The sequence below is a fragment of the Pristiophorus japonicus genome, chromosome 1 (assembly GCF_044704955.1).
Source record: "Pristiophorus japonicus isolate sPriJap1 chromosome 1, sPriJap1.hap1, whole genome shotgun sequence".
Classification (NCBI taxonomy): domain Eukaryota; kingdom Metazoa; phylum Chordata; class Chondrichthyes; family Pristiophoridae; genus Pristiophorus; species Pristiophorus japonicus.
The window spans coordinates 483,963,996-483,988,740 of record NC_091977.1 but is presented as its reverse complement, the minus strand read 5'-3'; positions in this window follow the sequence as shown (position 1 = coordinate 483,988,740).

The window sequence follows — 24,745 nt, the reverse complement described above, 5'->3', positions numbered from 1 at the left end:
CTGAGACACACACAGGCCATACAGTACCAGATGTGAGTAAACCGTTCCCAGGAACTTGAGCACATAAATCTAGACTGACATTCCAGTGCATTGCTGAGGAAGCACTGCACTGTCGGAGGTGCCATCTTTCGAATGAGACGTTAAACCAAGTCTGCTCTCTCAGGTGGACGTAAAAGATCCCATGGCACTATTTCAAAGAAGAGCAGGGGAGTTATCCCCGGTGTCCTGGCCAATATATATCCCTCAATCAACATAACAAAAACAGATTATCTGGTCATTATCACATTGCTGTTTGTGAGAGCTTGCTGTGCGCAAATTGGCTGCCACATTTCCTACATTGCAACAGTGACTACACTGCAAAAGTACTTCATTGGCTGTAAAACATCTAGAGACGTCCGGTGGTTGTGAAAGTCGCTATATAAATGCAAGTATTTCTTACTTTTTTTACCTGATGTATGCTGTACCTGATGTGAGCTTTTGGTTGCCTGAGGAAAAGAGTGTTTGAAGACCAGGCCCTCAAAACTGTCACCAAGCTCATGCTCTATAGGGCTGTAGTAATACCCACCCTCCAGTATGGCTCAGAAACATGGACACCTCAAGTCACTGGAGAAATACCACCAACGATGTCTCCGCAAGATCCTACAAATCCCCTGGGAGGACAGATGCACAAACATTATCGTCCTTTCCAGGCCAACATCCCCAGCATTGAAGCACTGACCACACTTGATCAGCTCCGCTGGTCAGGCCACATAGTTCGCATACCAGACACGAGACTCCCAAAGTAAGCGCTCTACTCGGAACTCTTTCATGACAAACGAGCCAAAGGTGGGCAGCAGAAACAATACAAGGACACCCTCAAAGCCTCCCTGATAAAGTGCAACATCCCCACTGACACCTGGGAGTCCCTGGCCAAAGACCGCCGTAAGTGGAGGAAGTGCATCCGGGAGGGCGCCGAACTCCTCGAGTCTTGTCGCTGAGAGCATGCAGAAATCAAGCACAGACAGCAGAAAGAGCGTGTGGCAAACCAGCCCCACCCACCCCTTCCCTCAATGACTATCTGTCCCACCTGTGACAGAGCCTGTGGTTCTTATATTACACTGTACAGACACTGAAGAACTCATGTTAAGAGTGGAAGCAAGTCTTCCTCGATTCCGAGGGACTGCCTATGATGATGACTGGAGCTGACACCGAGACATACAGGAGCTGTACAGTGCCAGATAGAAGCGAATTATTTACTTTTACCTGGCGTGTGTTGTACATGTACAGGAGCTGTCACTGAGACACAGGCCATACAGTACCGGACGGGAGTGAATCATTTACTTTTATCTGGAGTGTGCTGTACATGTACTGGAGCTGACACTGAGACACACATAGGCCATGTCCTGACACACATGAGCTATACAGTAGACTAAGACTGTGTATGGTACCAGACGGGACTGAATAATTATCTTCTACCTGGTTGTAAAGGAGCTGACAAAGAGTCACAGGCTATACAGTAGATTATGTTTAGAAGTTAGCATACAAGCTGGATGTAGATCTGGGGGCTGTGGCTGGCCAGCAGAGGTAGGGGGGCATTTTGAAATCAGTACAATGCAGGATGGAGAATTGGTGGAGGTCGGTGGGGATAGTGGTCATAGGTGAATGGTTGTTGGTGCTTGGTGCTCTTTAACTCCGCCTCTTGTCCACCTTCCACTTGCAGCCATGTTTCTGTGATGTCACTGATGTCTGTACTTTTCCTGACCCTGCACATATCTAAACCCAATGCTTTATTCATATTGCTTCTTGGATTCATTGCAACCATTCCTTCAACTCCTGATTACTGCTTCATTGGAAGTCATGATTTTCATACAAATGTTAGTAGAAATTTGGAACTCTCTTCCCACAAAAGACTGTGGCTGTTGTCACAATTAGAGCTTATAAGATTGAAAGCAACAGGTTTTTGTTGGGTAAGAGCATCAACGGATATGGAGCAAAGGCGGATAAATTTTGAGGTGCAAATCAGCCATAATCTAATATTATAACGAATAGCATACCCAGTGTGTATCACAGAGAATAACATATTTTGTGTATTTTACAGGAAATAGCAAACCCTATGTTTATTATAGGGATAGCAGACCCTATATATATTATAGAGGATATCAGTCCCTGTGTATATTATAGAGAATGACAGACCCTGTATATATTAGAGAATAGCAGATCCTGTATATATTATAAAGAATAGCATACCTAGCGTACATTGCATAGAATAGTGGATCTTGTGTATTTTGCAGGGAATAACAGATCCTGTATCATCATCATCATCTTCATAGGCAGTCCTTCGGAATCGAGGAAGACTTGCTTCCACTCCTGAAGTGAGTTCTTTGGTGGCTGAACAGTCCAATATGCGAGCCACAGACTCTTTCACAGGTGGGACAGATCCTGTATATATTATTGAGAATAACAGATTCTGTGAATACTATAGCGAATTGCATGTGCTGTTTATTATGTCTAACAGAATTCATAGGAACTGGAGTTTTGCCTCTTGAGCCTGTTGCACCATTTAATCAGATCATGGCTCATCTGTATCTCAATAATATTCACCCGCCTTTGGTCAATATTCCTTGATACCGTTACCCAACAAAAATCTGTTAATCTCAGTCTTGAAAATTTCAGTTAACTCAACATCCACAGCCTCTTGGGGTGTAAAAAAGTGCCTTTGTGTGAAAAAGTGCTTCCTGATTTCACTTCTAAATTGCCGAGCTCTAATTTTAAGATTATGCCCCCTTGTTCTGAAATCCCCACCAGAGGAAATAGTTGCACTATATCTACCCTATCGAATTGCTTTATTCTTTTAAATACCTCGATTAGATTACCCCCTCAACTGTCTAAGCACAAGGGCATGCAAGCCAATTGTTGTCATAATTTAACCCTTTAAGTCTTGGTATCATCCTGGGGAATCTGCGCTGTACCCCCTTCAAGCGGTATCTTTCCTGAGGTTCAGTGTCCAAATCTGAATCCATTCCCTGTATATTGTACTATAAAGGTCGACCATCTGTATTTTTCTTTAATGGCTTTGGGTGTTTCCAGACCTGCAGTGTGCCTCTGTCAGATGTGGGTTACAGCTCAGGCTCCATAGTGTGTCTTCCTGGCTGTGTGTTTTTCAGCAATTCGCCTGCAGTGTTTTCCCCTGCTGCGAGTCAGTAATGTAGTGCAGGCTGTTGGCTGGTGTCCCTGCTCTCTAGTTATTTCATGACTTCACTCCCAGCCTGGGGATGCATTGCACACACTCCAGCTGCTGATGTGTCACACTGGGACACACACATTCACTCACAAGGCAAATCCCACAGCCCTCCCGCAGTAGCCTCTGGTAATTCTCACAGAAGCAGCAGCAACGATAGAAATTTTACGCTAAGTGCGAACTTCTCCACTCATCTGACTCCATGTATTAATCAACCACACAGTGTGGAACTGAACAAACCTGATTTGTGCAGAGCCTGTTGATCTTAGCCAAAGTTCCAATAGGATTTCCGCAACCTACCTCCCGCACCAGGGTTAGAGAGGGGACACTCCCTAATGTCCTTGCCCACCCATACATTTCTCTGATGATCGCTTACATTTATATAGCACCTTTCATGACCTCAGGATGTCCCAAAGTGCTTGACAGAAAATGAATTACCTTGGAAGTGCAGTCACTTGATGTAATGTAGGGAAACACGGCAACCAATTTAGGTGCAACAGGGTCCACAAATAGCAATGTGATAATGACCAGATAATCTGTTTTTTTAGTGCTCTTGGTTGAGAGATAAATATTAATCGAATCATACAGCGTAGAAAGAGGCCATTCGACCCATCGTTCCTGTGTCGACTCTTTGAAAGAATTATTTCATTAAGCCCACTCCCCTGCTCTTTCCCGATAGCCCTGCAAATGTTTCCTTTTTAACTATACATCCAATTTCCTTTTGAAAGTTTATCCACCAATGAAGGCACAATATATGTGCTGTATTTTTCTATGATTTTATGAACAGTGCTAAGAACAGCCTTTTCTAAACTTCCAGCCCCACAAAATTCAAACAACACAACCCAGCAAATAAGAAAGCATTGCTTGGGTTTTATCTTGATTGCAAGTACTTGTGAGTTATAAATGGAGCAAAGGCTGTAACTGGAACAAAGCTTCACTCGGCTTTGGGCAAGCTTTAGAACTGTCTGTAAACAGTGAGGAGAATGGCTTCACCTGGGGAATCGAGGACCATTCCATCATCGTCATAACAAAAATAAGTTTGCAATGTCGACCGTAAATGCTCAGCAAGTGTAAATTTAAAAGGTAACTGCAATATTAGAATCATAGAATCATACAGCACAGAAGGAATTCATTAAGCCCACTGTGCCTGTGCCAGCTCTTTGAAAGAGCTATCTATTTAGCCCCATTCCCCCGCTCTTTCCCCATAGCCCTAAAAAAATTAATTTTCAAGTTTATGTCCAATTGCCTTTTGAATGTTACTATTGAATCTGCTTCCATCACCCTTCCAGGCAGTGCATTCCAGATCATAACAACATGCTGTGTAAAACATTTCTTCTCATCTCCTGCCTGTTTTTTTTGCCAATTATCATAATTCTGTACCCTCTGTTGATCGATGTTCTTGCCAGTGGAAACAGTTTCTTTCTACCTACACTATCAAAAATCCCTCATCATTTTGAACACCTCTATTAAATCTCCCCTTAACCTTCTCTTCTCTAAAGAGAACAACTCCAGGTTATCTTGTCCCACCCACGACCCTCCTGCCCGCCCCCACCCCCCCCCCCCTGCACCCCCGTCACCCGAGGAAAGTTGCACCCCATCTTCTTTTAACATTGTAAACATTCAAACTGAAGTGTGGAAAAATTTGCATATCGTTCCAATTCTGGGAACTTCTTAAACTTGGTTCTACCCCAGAATGGAGTTATACTGTACCCGGCTGCTCGTTTCATACTTCTTGGCTTTAGTCTGTTATATTTCTTGTCCAGTGATCCAGATTTCTATTCAGTGACCCCTGTTATCAATATCTATTGACCGTTACTCCCAGTCTGTTAACATGACCCCATAGTTAAAGTGTCACAGAAATTTCAGCACACAAGGAGGCCATTCATCCCATCATGCCAATCCACTTTTTCCCATTTCCCTGTCCTTTCACTTTCCTTTAAAAATCTATTATGGATTCTGCTTCTGGTTCGGGTGTACATTGGTACCGCCCCATTGGGGGACGGTAACAGCTGCAAGGCGGTAGTTCCTGAGCCAGGCGGGGATGGCGCAATGGCACATGAAGTTTGCAGCGCTATATGGTGGGACGTGTAGCACTGGCGCATAGACAGGACCCTCCCCTTCCACTAAAGGGGAAGGCCAAGCTGACGACTCTGCGGGTGAGAAACAGGGCCATCGCTGGACCACCAGGCAGTGGGCTACCGTGACAGCAGCCCGTGACACAAGCGGAGTGCCGGGCTGCAAGATTGTGGCACGGACCCCGCGACCTGCAAATAAAAAGGCCCCGTAAGTCGACCATTATTTTTTACTGCCGCAATCCCCATTAACTTATGCCCACAAGCAGCCTACAGCCCAATACGCGCTGTGTGAAGCTGCCGCGGGCATTGGGGCAAAAACGGGTCGCTATGCACGGTGATGACATTGTCATCGTTGGCGCAGCAGCGCGGGGTGCGACCGGTTACTGCCGCTGCTAAACTCCTGCGGAATTTCGCAGCAGTTGGCAGTGGCATAGTGCCCGGGTGAAAAGTTATTTACGCTCCATTACCGGCCCCTGGGGGTGCTAACGGGTATTGCAAATGAGCCGAATTTTCCTCCCTCCGTGTCCTAATAACCTCTCATAATTTTGAACACCTCTATTAAATCTCCCCTTAACCTCTTTGCTCCAAGGAGAACAGTCCCAGCTTCACTAATACATAACTTAAGTCCCTCATCCCTGGTATCATTCTGGTAAATTTCCTACGCACCTTTTCCAAGGCCTTAACATCCTTCCCAAATTTCACTGCCCAGAATTGGACACAATATTCCAGTTGAGGCCTAACCAGTGGTTTATAAAGGTTTAGCATAACTTTGTTGCTTTGGTACTCTATTTCTTAGTTTAAGAAGTCAAGAATCCCGTATGCTTTTCTATTAACCTTGTCAACTTGTCCAGCCACCTTCAACGATTAGTATGTGCTATTAAATAATATTACACCATTAAATCATGCATTCTCCATGCCAACAGAGAAACTGGGACTCTGTGCCAGTTTCCCTGCATCTTCATTGTTCCTAGTTACCAGACACAATAAGCACTGACCATACAATCTAGGCAAAAGCGAAAGCCAGCCCTAACCGACATCTGAAAACACTTCTCTCCCAATTAGTGACCCTGGACGTTCTGCTGATATGACGACATTCCCAATTATTTCCAGAAGGCAATGTCTTTCTTTTTCTCTCTTTCCTTCGCTAATAAATCGCCCTGGAGTCTCACATTACCAAAAGAAAAATACACTGACATCCATCAAAAGCCATGAAACAAGTGTTATGATCCGATTCTTAAACACACAAACGCACTTTGGCGAATTTTACATCTGCCCTCGTGAGAAACTGCAAACACAACCGCAGCCTTCAAGAAACAAGTCAGTTGCTAATTAAAAAGGATTAAGGAAAGGACAGCTCCAGGCAAAAATACAGCTTGGCCCCGTGTTAGAGAATAATCTATGTCATCATTAAGGGGCCATGTTTTCTTCTGTTTAATAATTTTAGTGAAGAAATGGAAGTGAGTGAAATGGAGTGTGATTTCAGCAAACATTACAGGCTGATAGTTTGTGTTTAGTTCTGCCATTTCACTCTTTCTCAACAGGTTTAATGAAGATTAGCAAAAAGTGAGAAAAATAAAACTTTTTTATTTTGCTCATGAAGTAATTGTTAATGCAGCTTTTGTGTAACTGCACGATCAAACCAAGAAGGGAGCCTATTAATCATTTCATGGAGGGAAAGTCTTTTCAGTTCATCACAGAAGTGACTTGCACAAAGTATTTGGGGGGAGAAATTCGGGGCATTTGCATCTTTCATCAGCGCCCTGGGGGGATGCTAATGGGGTGCTAACGACTTTTGGCCCGGACACGCGCCGCTAACAACTCCCGTGAAATTCTGCGGGTGTTTAGCATTAGCGGTAACCTCTAGCACCACCCTGCATTGCACCGGCGATGACAACGTCATCACTGTGCGCAGTGACCCGTTTTCACCCTGGAGCAAAAATTCGGGAAACATAGAATCATAGAAAATAGGTGCTGCACCAACATTCGAGCCTGCACCAACATGCAATAAGATCATGGCTGAGCATTCACCTCAGTACCCCTTTCCTGCTTTCGCTCCATACCCCTTGATCCCTTTAGCTGTAAGGGCCATAGCTAACTCCCTCTTGAATATATCTAACGAACTGGCATCAACAACTCTACGGTAGAGAATTCCAGAGGTTAACAACTCTCTGAGTGAAAAAGTTTCTCCTCATCTCAGTCCTAAATGGGTTACCTCTTATCCTTAGAATGTGACCCCTGGTTCTGGACTCCCCCAACATCAGGAACAGTCTTCCTGCATCTAACCTGTCCAGTCCTGTCAGAATTTTATATGTTTCTATAAGGTCCCCTCTCATTCTTCTAAACTCCAGTGAATACAGGCCCAGTCGATCCAGTCTCTCCTCATATGTCAGTCCTGCCATCCCAGGAATCAGTCTGGTGAACCTTCGCTGCACTCCCTCAATAGCAAAAACGTCCTTCTTCAGATTAGGAGACCAAAACTGAACACAATGTTCCAGGTCCTGTAAAATTGCAGTAAGATCTCCCTTCTCCTATACTCAAATCCCCTAGCTATGAAGGCCAACATGCCATTTGCCTTCTTCACCGCCTGCTGCACCTGCATGCCAACCTTAAATGACTGATAAACCATGACACCCAGGTTCCGTTGCACCTCTCCTTTTCCTAATCTGCCGCCATTCAGATAATATTCTGCCTTCATGTTTTTGCCACCAAAGTGGATAACCTCACATTTATCCACATTATACTGCATCTGCCATGCATTTGCCCACTCACCTAACCTGTCCAAGTCACCCTGCAGCCTCTTAGCATCCTCCTCCGCCGCCACCCAGCTTAGTGTCATCTGCAAATTTGGAGATATTACTCTCAATTCCTTAATTTAAATCATTAATGTATATTGTAAATAGCTGGGGGTCCCAGCACTGAGCCCTGCGGCACCCCACTAGTCACTGCCTGCCATTCTGACAAGTACCTGTTTATCCTGACTCTCTGCTTCCTGTCTGCCAACCAGTTCTCTACCCACGTCAATACATTACCCCCAATACCATGTGCTTTAATTTTGCTCCCCAATCTCTTGTGTGGGACCTTGTCAAAAGCCTTTTGAAAGTCCAAATACACCACATCCACTGGTTCTCCCTTGTCCACTCTACTAGTTACATCCTCAAAAAATTCGAGAAGATTTGTCAAGCATGATTTCCCTTTCATAAATCCATGCTGACTTGGACCAATCCTGTCACTGCTTTCCAAATGCACTGTTAGTTCATCTTTAATAATTGATTCCAACAGTTTCCCCACTACTGATGTCAGGCTAACCGGTCTATAATTACCCGTTTTCTCTCTCCCTCCTTTTTTAAAAAGTAGGGTTACAGTAGCTACCCTCCAGTCCATAGGAACTGATCCAGAATCGATAGACTATTAGAAAATGATCACCAATGCATTCACTATTTCTAGGGCCACTTCCTTAAGTCCTCTGGGATGCAGACTATCAGGCCCTAGGGATTTATCAGCCTTCAATCCCATCAATTTCCCTAACACAAGTTCCTGACTAATGAGATTTCCTTCAGTTCCTCCTTCTCGCTCGAGCATTTTCGGAAGGTTATTCGTATCTTCCTTAGTAAAGACAGAACCAAAGTATTTGTTCAATTGGTCTGCCATTTCTTTGCTCCCCATTATAATTTCACCTGAATCTGACTGCAAGGGACCTACGTTTGACTTCACTAATCTTTTTTTCTTCACATATCTATAGAAGCTTTTGCAGTCAGTATTTATGTTCCCTGCAAGCTTCCTCTCATACTCTATTTTCCCCCTCCGAATTAAAGCCTTTGTCCTCCTCTGCTGAATTCTAAATTTCTCCCAGTCCTCAGGTTTGCTGTTTTTTTCTGGCCAATTTATATGCCTCTTCCTTGGATTTAACACTATCCTTAATTTCCCTTGTTATCCACGGTTGAGCCACCTTCCCCGTTTTATTTTTGCTCCAGACCGGGATGTAGAATTGTTGAAGTTCATCAATGTGATCTTTAAATGTTTGCCATTGCCTATCCACTGTCAGCCTTTTAAGTATCATTTGCCAGTGTATTCTAGCCAATTCACATCTCATACCACCGAAGTTACCTTTCCTAAAGTTCAGGACCCTAGTCTCTGAATTAACGATGTCACTCTCCATCTTAATAAAGAATTCTACCATATTATGGTACCTCTTCCCCACGGGGCCTCGCACAACAAGATTGCTAATTAGTCCTTTCTCGTTACACATCACCCAGTCTAGGATGGCCAGCCCTCTAGTTGATTCCTCGACATATTGGTCTAGAAAACCATCCCTAATACACTCCAGAAAATCCTCCTCCACCGTACTATTACCAATTTGGTTAGCTCAGTCTATATGTAGATTAAAGTCGCCCATGATAACTGCTGTACCTTTATTGCACGCATCCCTAATTTCTTGTTTGATGCTGTCCCCAACCTCACTACTACTGTTTGGTGGTCTGTACACAACTCCCACTAGCATTTTCTGCCATTTAGTATTGCACAACTCTTCCCATACAGATTCCACATCATCCAAGCTAATGTCCTTCTTTACTATTGCATTCATTTTCTCTTTAACCAGCAATGCTATCCCACCTCCTTTTCCTTTCTGCCTATCCTTCATGAATGTTGAATACCCCTGGATGTTGAGTTCCCAGCCTTGGTCACCCTGGAGCCATGTCTCCATAATCCCAATTATATCATATTCATTATTAGCTGCCTGTGTAGTTAATTTGGCCACCTTATTACGAATACTCCTCACATTGAGGCACAGAGCCTTCAGTCTTGCCTTTTTAACACACTTTGTTCCTTTAGACTTTTGCTGTAATGTGGCCCTATATGATTTTTGCCTTGGGTTTCTCACTCTCCACTTTTACTTTTCTTTTTTCTATCTTTTGCTTCTGCCCCCATTTTACTTCCCTCTGTCTCCCTGTATAGATTCCCATCCCCCTGCCATATTAGTTTAACCCTTCCCCAACCGCACTAGCAAACACTCCCCCTAGGACATCGGTTCCGGTCCTGCACAGGTGCCAACCGTCCGGTTTGTTCTGGTCCCACCTCCCCCAGAACCGATTCCAATGTCGCAGGAATTTGAATCCCTCCCTCCTGCACCACTCCTCAAGCCACGTATTCTTCTTAGCTATCCTGCAATTCCTACTCTGACTAGCATGTGGCACTGATAGCAATCCTGAGATTACTACCTTTGAGGTCCTGCTTTTTAATTTAACTCCTAGCTCCCTAAATTCAGCTTGTCGGAACTCATCCCGTTTTTTTTACCTATATCGTTGGTACCTATATGCACCACGGCAACTGGCTGTTCACCCTCCCTCTCCAAAATGTCCTGCAGCCACTCCGAGACATCCTTGACCCTTGCTCCAAGGAGGCAACATACCATCCTGGAGTCTCGATTGCGGCCGCAGAAACACCTATCTATTCCACTTACAATAGAATCCCCTACCACTATAGCTTTCCCACTCATTTTCCTGCCCTCCTGTGCAGCAAAGCCACCCATGGTGCCATGAACTTGGCTGCTGCTGCCCTCTCCTGATGAATCATCCCCCCACAACAGCATCCAAGGCAGTGTATATGTTTTGGAGGGGGATTACTGCAGGGGACCCCTGCACTACCTTCCATCCACTGCTCTGCCTGATTCTCACAAATTCCTTATCTGCCTGACTAACCTTTATCTGCGGTGTGACCAACTCACTAAACATGCTATTCACGACATCCTCAGCATCGCGGATGCTCCAGACTGAATCCATGCGCAGGGCCAGTGCCGCAATGCGGTCTGACAGGAGCTGCAACAGGATGCACGTCCTGCACATCTAGTCGTCAGGGACACTGAAAGCGTCTCTGGCTTCCCACATAGCACAGGAGGAGCATGACACGGGTTTGGGATCTCCTGAAATGACTTAACCCTTAGATTAACTTAATTTGGCAAGGGAGCGTCCCCTGAAGCTGCGGTGGGCAATGACAGTGCCAGCTTCAAGAGGCGTGTATCGTGCTGTCGGACGCTCTCAGGACGAAATTTAAAGGGGTGGTGCCACGGCACCCTGCTCCGCGGTCATCCAGGTTGTGACCTTTAGAGTCGGCAGCTTGGCTCTCCCCTTTAATGTGTGAAAATTGACTGCTGCATTTCCTACATTACAACAGTTACTACACTTCAAAAGTATTTCATTGGCTGTAAAGCACTTTGGGATGTCTTGAGGCCATGAAAGGCGCTATATAAATGCAAGCTTTTGATTCTTTACATCTATTGGTGACAAAGTTCTTCTGGGACATTCAACCATTCGTAATCGGTGGCAGCGAAGGTAACTAATGTTCTTAAGTTCAATGTTACGAGGACATAGAAACATAGAAAATAGGTGCAGGAGCAGGCCATTCGGCCTTTCAAGCCTGCACCGCCTTTCAACATGTTCATGGCTGATCAGGCATTTCAGTACCCCACTTCCGCCTTCTCTCCTGATCCCCTTAGCCGTAAGGGCCACATCTAACTCCCTCTTGAATATATCCAACGAACTGCACTCAACAACTTTCTGCAGTAGAGAATTCCACAGGTTCACCAGTCTCTGGGTGAAAAAGTTTCTCCTCATCTCGGTCCTATATGACTTACCCCTTATCCTTAGACTGTGACCCCTGGTTCTGGACTTCCCCAACATCAGGAACATTCTTCCTGCATCTAATCTGTCCAGTCCAGTCATAATTTTATATGTTTCTGTGAGATCCCCTCTCATTCTTCTAAATTCCAGTGAGTATAAGCCTAGCCGATCCAATCTTTCTTCATATGTCAGTGCTGCCATCCCGGGAATTAGTCTGGTGAACCTTCGCTGCACTCCCTCAATAGCAAGAACGTCCTTCCTCAGATTAAGAGACCAAAACTGCAGACAATACTGAAGGTGTGGTCTCACCAAGGCCCTGTACAACTGCAGTAAGACCTCCCTGCTCCTATACTCAAATCCTCTCGTTATGAAGGCCAGCATGCCATTTGCTTTCTTTACTGCCTGCATGCCTATCTTCAATGACTGATGTACCATGACACCCAGGCCTCGTTGCACCTCCCCTTTTACTAATCTGTCACCATTTAGATAATCATCTGCCTTCCTGTTTTTGCCACCAAAGTGGATAACCTCACATTTATCTACATTATACTGCATCTGCCATGCATTTGCCCATTCACCTAACCTGTCCAAGTCACCTGCAGCCTCTTAGCATCCTCCTCACAGTTCACATCGCCACTCAGCTTAATGTCATCTGCAAACTTGGCGATATTACATTAAATTCCTTTGTCTAAATCATTAATGTATATTGTAAATAGCTGGGGCCCCAGCACTGAACCTTGCGGCACCCCACTAGTCACTGCCTGCCATTCTAAAAAGGACCTGTTTATTCCCACTCTTTGCTTCCTGTCTGCTAACCAGTTCTCTATCCACGTCAATACATTACCCCCAATACCATGTGCTTTAATTTTGCACACTAATCTCTTGTGTGGGCCCTTATCAAAAGCCTTTTGAAAGTCCAAATACACCACATCCACTGGTTCTCCCTTATCCACTCTACTCGTTACATCCTCAAAAAACTCTAGAAGATTTGTCGAGCATGATTTCCCTTTCATAAATCCATGCTGACTTGGACCAATCCTTACACTGCTTTCCAAATGCGCTGCTATTACATTTTTAATAATTGATTCCAGCATTTTCCCCACCACCGATGTCAGGCTAACCGGTCTATAATTCCCTGTTTTCTCTCTCCCTCCTTTTTTAAAAAGTGGGGTTATATTAGCTACCCTCCAGTCCATAGGAACTGATCCAGAGTCCATGGAATTTTGGAAAATGACCACCAATGCATCTACTATTTCTAGAGCCACTTCCTTAAGACTCTGGGATGCAGACTATCAGGCCCTGGGGATTTATTGGCCTTCAGTCCCATCAGTTTTCCTAACACCATTTCCTGACTAATAAGGATTTCCCTCAGTTCCTCCTTTCCGCTATACCCTCGGTCCCCTAGTATTTTCGGGGACGATATTCGTATCTTCCTTAGTAAAGACAGAACCAAAGTATTTATTCAATTGGTCTGCCAGTTCCTTGTTCCCCATTATGAATTCACCTGATTCTGACTGCAAGAGAACTACATTAGTCTTCACTAATCTTTTTCTCTTCACATATCTGTAGAAACTTTTGCAGTCAGTTTTTATGTTCCCTGCAAAGTTACTCTCATACTCTATTTTTCCACTCCTAATTAGTCCTCCTCTGCTGAATTCTAAATTTCTCCCAGTCCTCAGGTTTTCTGCTTTTTCTGGCCAATTTATATGCCTCTTCCTTGGATTTAACACTATCCTTAATTTCCCTTGTTAGCCACGGTTGAGCCACCTTTGTTTTATTTTTATGCCAGACAGGGTTGTAATTCATCCATGTGATCTTTAAATGTCTGCCATTGCCTATCCACCGTCAACCCTTTAATATCATTCGCCAGTCTATCCTAGCCAAATCATGTCACATACCATCGAAGTTTCCTTTTTTTAAGTTCAGGACCCGAGTCTCTGAATTAACTGTGTACCTTCCATGTACCCATAAAAGATGTCTTAGATACCAACTACTTTGTTCATTTGTGTTGAAGCTCTTTTTTCTACGCAAGAAAGAACCACAGATTGCAATATATAGTAAGAGTGAACTCAAATTAGTCAATTGTGTAGTGGGAGCCAGTGCACTTATTTAATGTATTTTTCTGTTGTTTGTCTCTCTTGTTTTCAATCTTCCCACATTGCTTGTGGATGTGCAATGCTGCTAAACTGACGGAGCACCAGTAGCGGTTGGCTACACCTAATGAGAGTCAAGGGATACAACAAGGTCTTCCTGCTTGATACTGCGATTAACCCTGATAGCTCTGTCCGTATTGGGGACAGCTTTGCTGGAGTTGGTGTTTCTAGAGGCAGTGGCGACTGTTACTTGCGGAGGACTGCATGATGACACAGAACTGGCATGAATGCCAGCTGGCTGCTCCTGTCCTACTCTACTACTGAATGGGCATCTCTCATGAATGCCCATTCATCTGCATGAGCATGGAACAATGAGCACTTTTGAGATTTTGAAATCGATTCTTCATCGTTACTTCTAATAAGTTGAAGTCATGGTTGTGACTTGGAGTTTGGACCTTAAGGCTTTCATTCGCAGTAGAGAGAGCATCCATGAGGCAAAACTGCACTCTGCCTATGGCCTGATTGCAAAAGCAGATATAATGGCGTTGCTACAGAAATAATGCAGAGTCATCATCATCATCATCATAGGCAGTCCCTCGAAGCGAGGATGACTTCTTCCACACCAAAAAGGAATGAGTTCACAGGTGTTTCAATGAAGGACCTAATATTCCAAATCCCGAACTACATCTTGGAGGGTGGAAGATGCCTGTGCGTGGATTTTTTTAACCTGTGGTGGCTATTGTGTTCCTAACACAGATGAGACTGCACTCAGGGAGGTTAAAGTAACAGTGACCTCATTCTTTATTAAGACACTCCAGAGTGAGGAACAGGCCTTAGGGGCCGGCTTATATACAGTGCTCCCAAGGGATGCTGGGATCCCTTGGGACTTCAGGGGATGCACTCCTGGTGGCAGAACATGGGAGTGCATGCTTTACAGATACACAATATCACTCCTCCCCAAAGTCAAAGTGAAAACTATTTACAAGGTGAGGCGGTTGGGAGCCTTTCTTTCCTTGGTGGACCGCCTCGGTACAAATGTCTGTTCTGGTGTGTTGGCTGTGCCCTCGCTGGGCTGGCATGTTGTTGGCCCTGCAGGGCTGCTTGGTGAGCCTGGCCTTGCTGGGCTGTTGGGCGTGATGGGTTCGATTTCCTGGTCCGGGGTGGTGTCGTTGATCCTTTGGGTGTGTGTTGTGGGCTCGAAAAAGGTGGTGTCTGCTGTGGGTCGTTCAGGGCAGTCTGTGAACCGCAGCCTCGTTTGGTCCAGGTGCTATCTGAAAATTTGTCCATTGTCTTGTTTGACTACAAACACCTTACTCCCTTCTTTAGCTATCACCGTGCCTGTGATCCACTTGGGACTATGTCCATAGTTTAGCACATACACAGGGTCATTCAGATCAATTTCATGTGACACAGTGGCGCGACCATCGTTTACAATTTGTTGCTGCCGCCTGCTCTCTACCTGATCATGCAGGTTGGGGTGAACCAGCGACAGTCTGTTTTTAAGTGTCTTTTTCATGAGTAGCTCAGCCGGGGGCACCCCTGTGAGCGAGTGGAGTCTCGTGCGGTAGCTGAGCAGTACTTGGGACAGGCGGGTTTGGAGTGAGCCTTCTGTGATTTGTTTGAGGCTCTGTTTGATTGTTGGTACTGCCCGCTCTGCCTGCCCATTGGAGGCTGGTTTAAACGGGGCCGAGGTGACATGTTTGATCTCATTGCAGGTCATGAATTCTTCAAATTCGGCACTGGTGAAACATGGCCCATTGTCACTGACCAGTATGTCAGGCAGGCCCTGTGTGGCAAATATGGCCTTCAGGCTTTCAATGGTGGTGGTGGCGGTGCTTCCCGACATTATTTTACATTCAATCCATTTTGAAAAAGCATCCACCACCACCAGGAACATTTTACCGAGAAACGGGCCCGCATAGTCGACATGGATCCTCGACCATGGTCTGGAGGGCCAGGTCCACAAACTCAGTGGTGCCTCTCTGGGCGCGTTGCTCAACTGAGCATACACGTGGCATTGCCGTACACAGGACTCGAAGTCAGAGTCGATACCGGGCCACCACACGTGGGATCTGGCTATCGCTTTCATCATTACTATGCCCGGGTGTGTGCTGTGGAGATCTGAGATGAACGTCTCCCTGCCCTTTTTGGGTAGCACTATGCGGTTACCCCACAACAGGCAGCCTGTTTGAATGGACAACTCATCCGTTCGCCATTGGAACGGCTTGATTGGCTCTTGCATTTCAATGGGGATGCTGGCCCAGCTCCCATGCAGTACAAAGTTTTCTACTAGGGACAGCAGAGGATCTTGGCTGGTCCAAGTCCTAATCTGGCGGGCCGTGACAGGTGATTTATCATTTTCAAATGCTTCCATGACCATCAACAGATCTGCGGGCTGCGCCACCATCAACAAGTTTGCAGGCTGCGCCATTTCCACCCCCGTGGTGGGCAATGGTTGCCGACTGAGAGCATCTGCACAGTTCTTGGTGCCTGGCCTGTAACGGATGGTATAGTTATACGCTGATAGTGCGAGTGCCCACCTTTGTATGCGGGCTGAGGCATTAGTATTTATCCCCTTGTTTTCAGCGAACAGGGATATGAGAGGCTTGTGATCGGTTTCCAGCTCAAATTTGAGGCCAAACAGGTCCCCAAACACACACGCTAATGCCTCTTTCCCAATCATGCTGTAGGCCCCTCTCGGCCTTAGACAAGCTCCTGTAGGCATAGGCGACAGGTTGCAACTTCCCTGCAACGTTATCTTGTTGTAATACACACCCGATTCCGTACGACGACGCATCACATGCTAGCACAAGTCTTTTACAAGGGTTATACAATACAAGCAGCTTGTTGGAGCATAAAATGTTTCTGTCTTTCTCAAAAGCAATAACTTGTTTTTTTCCCCAAACCCAAGAGGGTGCTTAACCCCAGTAGGAAGTTACCAAAATAGTTGAGGAGTCCCAGGAATGACCGCAGCTCCATGACGTTTTGTGGCCTGGGCGCGTTCCTGATAGCCTCTGTTTTGGCGTCTGTGGGCCGAATGCCACCCGCCGCGATCTTTCTCCCCAAAAACTCCACTTCTGTTGCCATGAAGATGCATTTTGACCTCTTCAGCCGCAGCCCCACGCGATCCAGTCGCTGGAGGACCTCCACCAGGCTTTGTAGGTGCTTGACGGTGTCCCGACCCGTGACCAATATGTCGTCCTAAAAAACCACCGTGCATGGTACCGACTTGAGTAGGCTCTCCATGTTTCTCTGGAAGATCGCAGCAGCCGACCGAATTCCAAACGGGCATTTGTTGTAGATGAACATTCCCTTGTGCGTGTTGATGCAGGTGAGGCCCTTCGAAGACTCCTCCAGCTCCTGTCCCATGTAGGCTAAAGTCAGGTCGAGCTTGGTGAACGTCTTGCCTCCTGCCAACGTCGCAAATAGGTCATCTGCCTTAGGTAGCGGGTATTGGTCCTGTAGCGAGAAACCATTAATAGTTACTTTATAATCGCCGCAAATTCTGACCCGTGCCATCACTTTTGAGTACTGGAACAATCGGGCTGGCCCACTCACTGAATTCCACTGGGGAGATGATGCCCTCGCGTTGCAGCCTGTCCAGATCGATTTCCACTCTCTCCCTCATCATGTGAGGTACCGCTCGCACCTTATGGTGGATGGGTCGTGCCTCTGGGACCAAGTGGATCCGCACCTTCGCCCCGGAAAAGTTTCCAATGCCTGGCTCAAAAAGGGAAGGAAATTTGTTGAGAACCTGGGTACATGAGGCCTCATCGACATGTGATAGCGCTCAGATCTCATCCCAGTTCCAACGGATTTTGCCCAGCCAGCTCCTTCCAAGCAGTGTGGGGCCATCGCCCAGGACAATCCAGAGTGGCAGTTCATGCATCGTGCCCTCGTAGGTGACCTTGACCAGCTTTGGTGTACGTTCTCAGTTTCATGTGGATGTGGCTCAGGGCTGGTCTGAATGCCTTGTTGCACCTCAGTCTCTCAAACATGTTTTTACACATGATGGATTAGCTAGCGCCAGTGTCCAGTTCCATGGATACGGGTAAGCCATTCAATTTTACATTTAGCATTATAGATGGACATTTCATCGAAAATGTGTGCACCCCGTGTATTTCAGCATCTGCCTCCTCTCTCTCAGGCCTGAAATTGCTTTGATCCACCATGGATCAATCTTCCTCTGCCACGTGGGGGTTAGCAGGTTTTGCAGGGCTTGCAAGACCTGAAATTTCACCGACAGCTGCAGCAGGCGTGAATCGGGCAGCCGGCCGCTTCCGGAGGTGATGCTTAAAGGCGAGGTGGCCGAGGTATGTAAAAAAAAAAACTTTCCTTCTCTTTTGCAGCTTTTTTTGCAGATTCCTGCCCGTGATCGATCAGCCGGACTGTGTTTAAGTGCCAGGCTGGTCGGGCGGGATCGTGGTTGCTGTCGTGGAGAAGGTAAGTTATTTTTCCTTTGCAGAGCCTGCAGCGATGGCCCTTCCCTTTAAGGGAGGGAAGGAGCCTTTGAATGCGGCAATGTTGCATGGCTCAGTGTGCAGTGCTGCTCAACTCACCGCCCGCTTGCTGTCAATTGCACACCAGGAAGGAAGAGGAGCGCTTTGATTTGAATTTTTTAAAGTTTGAAATGATTAGCACCTGCCGCTAATTTTTCAAACTTTTAAAGGTAGCGCCCCCAAAAGGGGCGATTCCCAATTTCACCCCTGAGGAACAGAGTGATCTGGAAGTACAGATACACAAATCACTAAAAGAAGTGACAAAGGTTAATAAAGCCATTAAAAAAAGCTGGGGTTCGTTTCTAGAGGGACAGAATTGAAAAGCAGAGAAGTTATGTTAAACTTGTAGAGAACCTTGATTAGACCACACTTGGAGTACAGTTCTGGGGCTGGATTTTACGCTCCTGGCCGCCTCTGTTTTCACCCCGGAGAGGCGGCAATGGCGGTGGTGAGCTCTTTTGGGTGGATGGCCTGCTTCCTACGCCCCGCCGGGGTTTTTGGGGCCGGTTTCGGCGGGGCACCGAGCATTACCGCCTGGAAGATGTGAGCTGGTGTGCAACGCCCCTAGTTGTGACATTGGATCGATTTGTGCCTCCCGCCCGACCCGTAGTGCTGCGTAAAATGGGAGGTCTGAGCTGTAGCGGCTGCAGAGAAATAAATAATGTCGGCCGCAGGTAAGTGTGATTGTTTTTTATTTTATGTTTTTTGCGATTTATGTAGTGATGACATGAGGTATTTAAAAAAATGTTTTTGGTGGGTTTTTTCGGGGTTTCTTTCTCCCCAGGCCTCTCTCAGACCCTCCGAGGCCGACTCTTTAGCACCGGATTTTCACACGCTAAGCCGTCCTAGCGCCCTAAGAGAGTTGCATAATGGCTCCCTTAGCGCTCTGCCCCACACTCAGGGCCCAGCTGCCCAATTTTGCTGACAGAGACGCAAACTTTTTCTGGGCGGTATCAGGACCACCCCGCAGCCATTAAGGCTCCAAAATCTTAAAAGCCGAAAATCCAGTCCTGGTCTCCATATTATACAAAGGATACAGAGGCACTGGAGTAGCTACAAAAAACATTTACTGTGATGGTACCAGAACTGAGAGTCTATACCTATCAAGAAAGATTGAACAAGCTGGGGCTCAGTTCTTTAGAAAAGAGAAGATTAAGAGATGGCTTGAGAGAGGTCTTTAAGATTATAAAACGGTTTGATAGGGTAGACGTAGAAAAAATTTCTACTTGGTGGGTGTAATGTACGCACCTGTGAGTATGCTCACAGGTGTGTTGAGGAGTTGTTGAGGAACTCATCAGGGTCTGGAACAAAGTCTTCACCAAGCGCAGCTCTCCACCGGCTGGAGTGGCGGCTGTCCTGCAGGAGCCGCTGCTCGGGAATCCGTACCTCCACGACCGAGGTTTCAGGTGGCAGTCGGACGAAAGGGCTGTGGCTGGCGAGGTGACCAGGTGACCTGCTCGATGGTGGAGGAGCGGGCTGGATGGCACCAGACATGCTGGCACGGCGCCTAAATTCGGCCGATGTCCGCCGCGCGGCCGATGCCATCGAGTCGCTAAAAACAGCTCTGGGCCCTGACTCCATTAGGTGTGTCAAGGAGGCTCAAGCACGTGGGAAGATCCCATCCGAAATGAACCCAGTCCGGACGGAATTCCTCATTGGTGCCAAACCCCGGAACCTCCCTCGGGAGCCAGCGCTTCACAACTTGAGCCGCTCGGGGAAATCCCCTCCGTGCCTTTCAGTTCTGCGCGGAGGGGTTTCCTGTACGAGCTGCTCCTGCACACTCTTTACCTTGCCATCCTTGTCTGCCGTCCGGACACACCATGGCGTACCATCTTGCCGTCCGGAGGAGGCGGGGGTCCCTGATGGAGTGCACTCTACGCGGGAGTCCTCCCACTATTTATCGGGGACTTGGCCTGGAGGGTGGTGCACGGAGCAGTCCCGTGCAATAAAATTTTAAGCCGGTTCACGGGCTCCCAGGCTGTCTGCAATTTCTGCGGTCTGGAAGAGTCCGTGTTCCATGTTTTTATTGAATGCATGAGGTTGCAGCCCCTGTTCCATTATTTAAAGGGCTGCTCCTCAATTTCTGGCTGCACTTCAGTCCCACACTCCTGATCTTTGGGTACCCTGTGCGGAGGGGAGTGGGTAGGTCCGAGGGCCTCCTCGGAGGACTGCTCCTGGGCACGGCCAAGGGTGCCATCAGCCGGTCCAGGCAGCGGGCGGTCGAGGGGATCGTTCAGCCTGACTGCCTGCCTCTCTTCCGTGCTTACATCCGGGCCAGGGTGTCCTTAGAGATGGAGCACGCGGTGTCCACTGGTACGCTCGCGGCCTTCCGCGAGTGGTGGGCACCGGAGGGACTGGAGTGCATCATCACGCCCGACAATCAAATTTTAATTTGATTTTATATATTTTAAAGTTTAATTTGTTTTAATTGCCGGTTTTAGTATCCCCCTCCCCTTTTATAGTGGGCACTTGTAAAAAAATTATGATTTTAGTGTCCAAAAAAGACCAAAAAAAACCTACAAAAAATACAAAAAAAAACACAAAAAAAAGGGCATTTGAAAAATGTTTGGAGTGTCCCCCAGATTGGGGGGCACTTAATTTAACTGTTAATTTTGTCTCCTTTAAAAAGAGTTGTTGAGGTGTTGAGTCGGGCCGAAATAGCTCAGTTGCAAGAGCGTTAGACTGAAAATGTAAAGGTTCCTGGTTCAATCCCGGGGTTCGTCAATTTCTGGTTATTTTGGCTGACTGGAGAAGGAAGCATGGGGGCTTCCCCTCCTTGAGGCTATGGTGGGACGTGGGCAAGGCTCACGCCCGTCTCTTCTGTCAAGTGTATGCAAGAGGGTCGACCAAGAGGCGGGTGGCCAGTGTGAGGCGCCTGGAAAAGGAGGTGCTCAACCTGGAACCCCGTCTCGGTCAAGTCGTCGAGGACCCGGCCCTGTGGATGGTGTACGAAGCGAAGAAGGCCGCGCTGAAGGACCTGCAGTTTGTCCGGTCCCGAGGCGCGTTTGAGAGGTCGCAGATCCGGTTCCTGTGGGACCTGGACCGCGGCTCCCCCTTCTTCTACTCGCTGGAAAAAAGACAGGGGGTCCGTAAGCAGCTCTTGACGCTGCTGGCCGACGACGGATTACTCGTCTTGGATCCGGAGGGCATCAACAACAGGGCCTGAGACTATTATGGGGCTCTGTTCTCTCCGGATCTGTCCAGCGAGGAAGCACGTAGAGTTTTGTGGGAGGACCTGCCGAAGGTCAGCCCGGAGGGCGCCGAAAATCTGGACGCTCCGCTAGGCCTGGTGGAGCTGACCGGCGCCCTCGACCGGCTCTCGAGGGGAAAGGCCCCAAGGCTGGACAGGCTGACCGTGGAGTTCCACAGGGCGTTCTGGGACGTCCTAGGGTGCGACTACGTGCGGATCCTGGGGGAAAGTCTGGCGACCGGGGAGATGCCCCTCTCTTGGCACAGGGCAGTCATCGTCCTGCTGCCTAAGAAGGGCGATCTCCGCCTACTTAAGAACTGGCGCCTGGTCTCCCTCCTCAGCACGGACTACAAAATCTTCTCCAGGGTGATGTCTGCTCGCCTTGGTGCCGTGCTGGACCACATGATCCACCCCGACCAGTCCTACACGGTCCCGGTCCAGACAATCCACGATAGTATCCATCTGGTCTGGGACCTCATCCATTGTTCCCAGGAGGCTGGTCTGTTGGTCGCCTTACTATCCCTAGACGAAGAAAAGGCATTCGACAGGGTGGATCACGAATATTTGTTCGGAACTCTGCGCGCTTTCGGGTTTGGGATGCATTTTATCTCCCGGATCCGACTTTTGTACGCCACCGCGGAGTGTCTGATTAAGGTGAACGGGTCTTTGACGGCGCCCCTTCTATTTGGGAGAGGGGTGCGCCAAGGATGCCCCATGTCCAGCCAGTTATATGCCATCTGCGTGGAGCCTTTCCTGCACCTTTTGCGGACGAGGTTGACGGGACTGGCTCTGCAAGGGCCGGGCGTGGAGGTCGTCCTCTCGGCTTACGCCGATGACGTGCTCCTCATGGTCGAGGATCCCGTTGACCTGTGGAGGATGCGTGAGTGCCAGGAGATTTACTCGGCCGCATCCTCGCCAGGATCAACTGGGAGAAATGTTCCGGACTCCTGGTGGGTCAGTGGCGGGTGGACTCCCTGCCGGAGGAGCTCAGGCCTTTTGCCTGGAGCACGACCCGTCTCCTCTATCTGGGAGCCTACCTTAGCCCCGACGAGGAAGCCTGGCCGGCGAACTGGCAAGAGCTGGAGGCTAAGGTCGCCGCTCGACTAGGGCGCTGGACAGAACTGCTCCGAGTGCTGTCCTACAGAGGTCGAGCGCTAGTCATAAACCAGCTGGTGGCCGCTATGCTGTGGTACCGGCTGGTCACTTTGACCCCACCTCCCGCGTTTGTCACCAAGATACAGAAGAAGCTGGTGGACTTCTTCTGGAATAACAGGAAGCACTGGGTCTCTGCCGCGGTCTTGAGTCTCCCGCTTCGGGAGGACGGTCAGGAGTTGGTGTGCGTCGGCACCCAGCTTGCAACTTTCCGTCTTCAGATCCTGCAGAGATACCTTTACGTCGAGCCCCCTCTTAGTTGGCGTACGCTGGCGACGTATTTCTTCTTCCAGCAGTACAGCCTCAATTATGACACGCAGCTCCTGTTTGTGAGCCTGGGGGGCGTCAGGACCGCCATGCGGGGGCTGCCTGTCTTTTACCAGGAACTCATCAGAGTCTGGAACAGAGTCGCCACCAAGCGCAACTCTCCACCGTCTGGAGTGGCGGCTGTCCTGCTTAGTAATCCGTACCTCCACGACCGAGGTTTTAGGTGGCAGGCGGACGATAGGGCTGTGGCTGGTGAGGTGACCAGGGTCATGGTCCTGCTCAATGGCGGAGGACGGGCTGGATGGCGCCAGACCTGCTGGCACGGCGCCTAAACTGGGCCGACGTCCGGCACGCGGCCAATGGGATCGAGTTGTTAAAAACAGCTCTGGGCCCTGACTCCGTTAGGTGTGTCGAGGAGGCTCAAGCACGTGGGGAGAACCCGTCCGAACTGACCCCCATCCGGACGAAATTCCTCATCGGCGCCAAGCCCCGAAACCTCCCTTGGGAGCCGGCGCCTCACAACTTGAGCCGCCTCGGGGAAATCCCCTCCGTGTCTTTCAGTTCTGCGCGGAGGGGTTTCCTGTACGGGCTGCTCCTGCACACTCTCAACTTTGCCATCCTCGTCTGCCGTCCAGACACGCCATGGCGTACCACCTTGCCGTCCGGAGGAGGCGGGGGTCCCCGATGGAGTGCACCCTACGCGTGAGTCCTCCCCCTATTTATTGGGGACTTGGCCTGGAGGGTGGTGCACGGAGCAGTCCCATGCAATAATTTTTTAAGTCGCTTCACGGGCTCCCAGGCCGCCTGCAATTTCTGTGGTCTGGAGGAGTCCGTGTTCCACATTTTTATGGAATGTGCAAGGTTGCAGCCTCTGTTCCATTATTTAAAGGGGCTGCTCCTCAAATTCTGGTTGCACTTCAGTCCCACACTCCTGATCTTTGGGCACCCTGTGCGGAGGGGAGCGGGTAGTTCTGAGGGCCTCCTTGGAGGACTGCTCCTAGGCATGGCCAAGGGGGACATCAGCCGGTCCAGGCTGCGGGTGGTCGAGTGGGTCGTTCAGCCCGACTGCCTGCCTCTCTTCCGCGGTTACATTTGAGCCAGGGTGTCCCTGGAGATGGAGCACGCGGTGTCCACCGGTACGCTCGCGGCCTTCCGCGAGAGGTGGGCGCCGGAGGGACTGGAGTGCATTATCACCCCCGGCAACCAAATTTTAATTAGATTTTTTTGTTTTAAAGTTTAATTTGTTTTATTGTGCCGGGTTTTAGTGTCCCTTCACTTTTAGCCAGGGGGCACTTGTATAATTTGTGGTTTTACTGCCCCAAAAAACCTCACAAAAAACACACACAAAAAACCCGCCCAAAAAAACAAAATAAAAAGGGCACTTGAAGACTGTTTGGAGTGTCCCCCCCTTTAATCAGGGGGCACTTGATTTAATTGATTTATTGTTTTACAGCCAGAAAGAGTTGTTGAGGTGTTGAGTTGGGAGTGGCTTAGCCAGTCACATGATGTTCACAAATAAAACCCCAGCTAGTTGGGTTCGGGGGATCCACAATGAGGCAGATGGTTGTGAGCCTGGTGGATGAACTGGCAATATGTCGTGCGATTGTTAATCCTTTTGCTAATAAACCAATTAGTTCT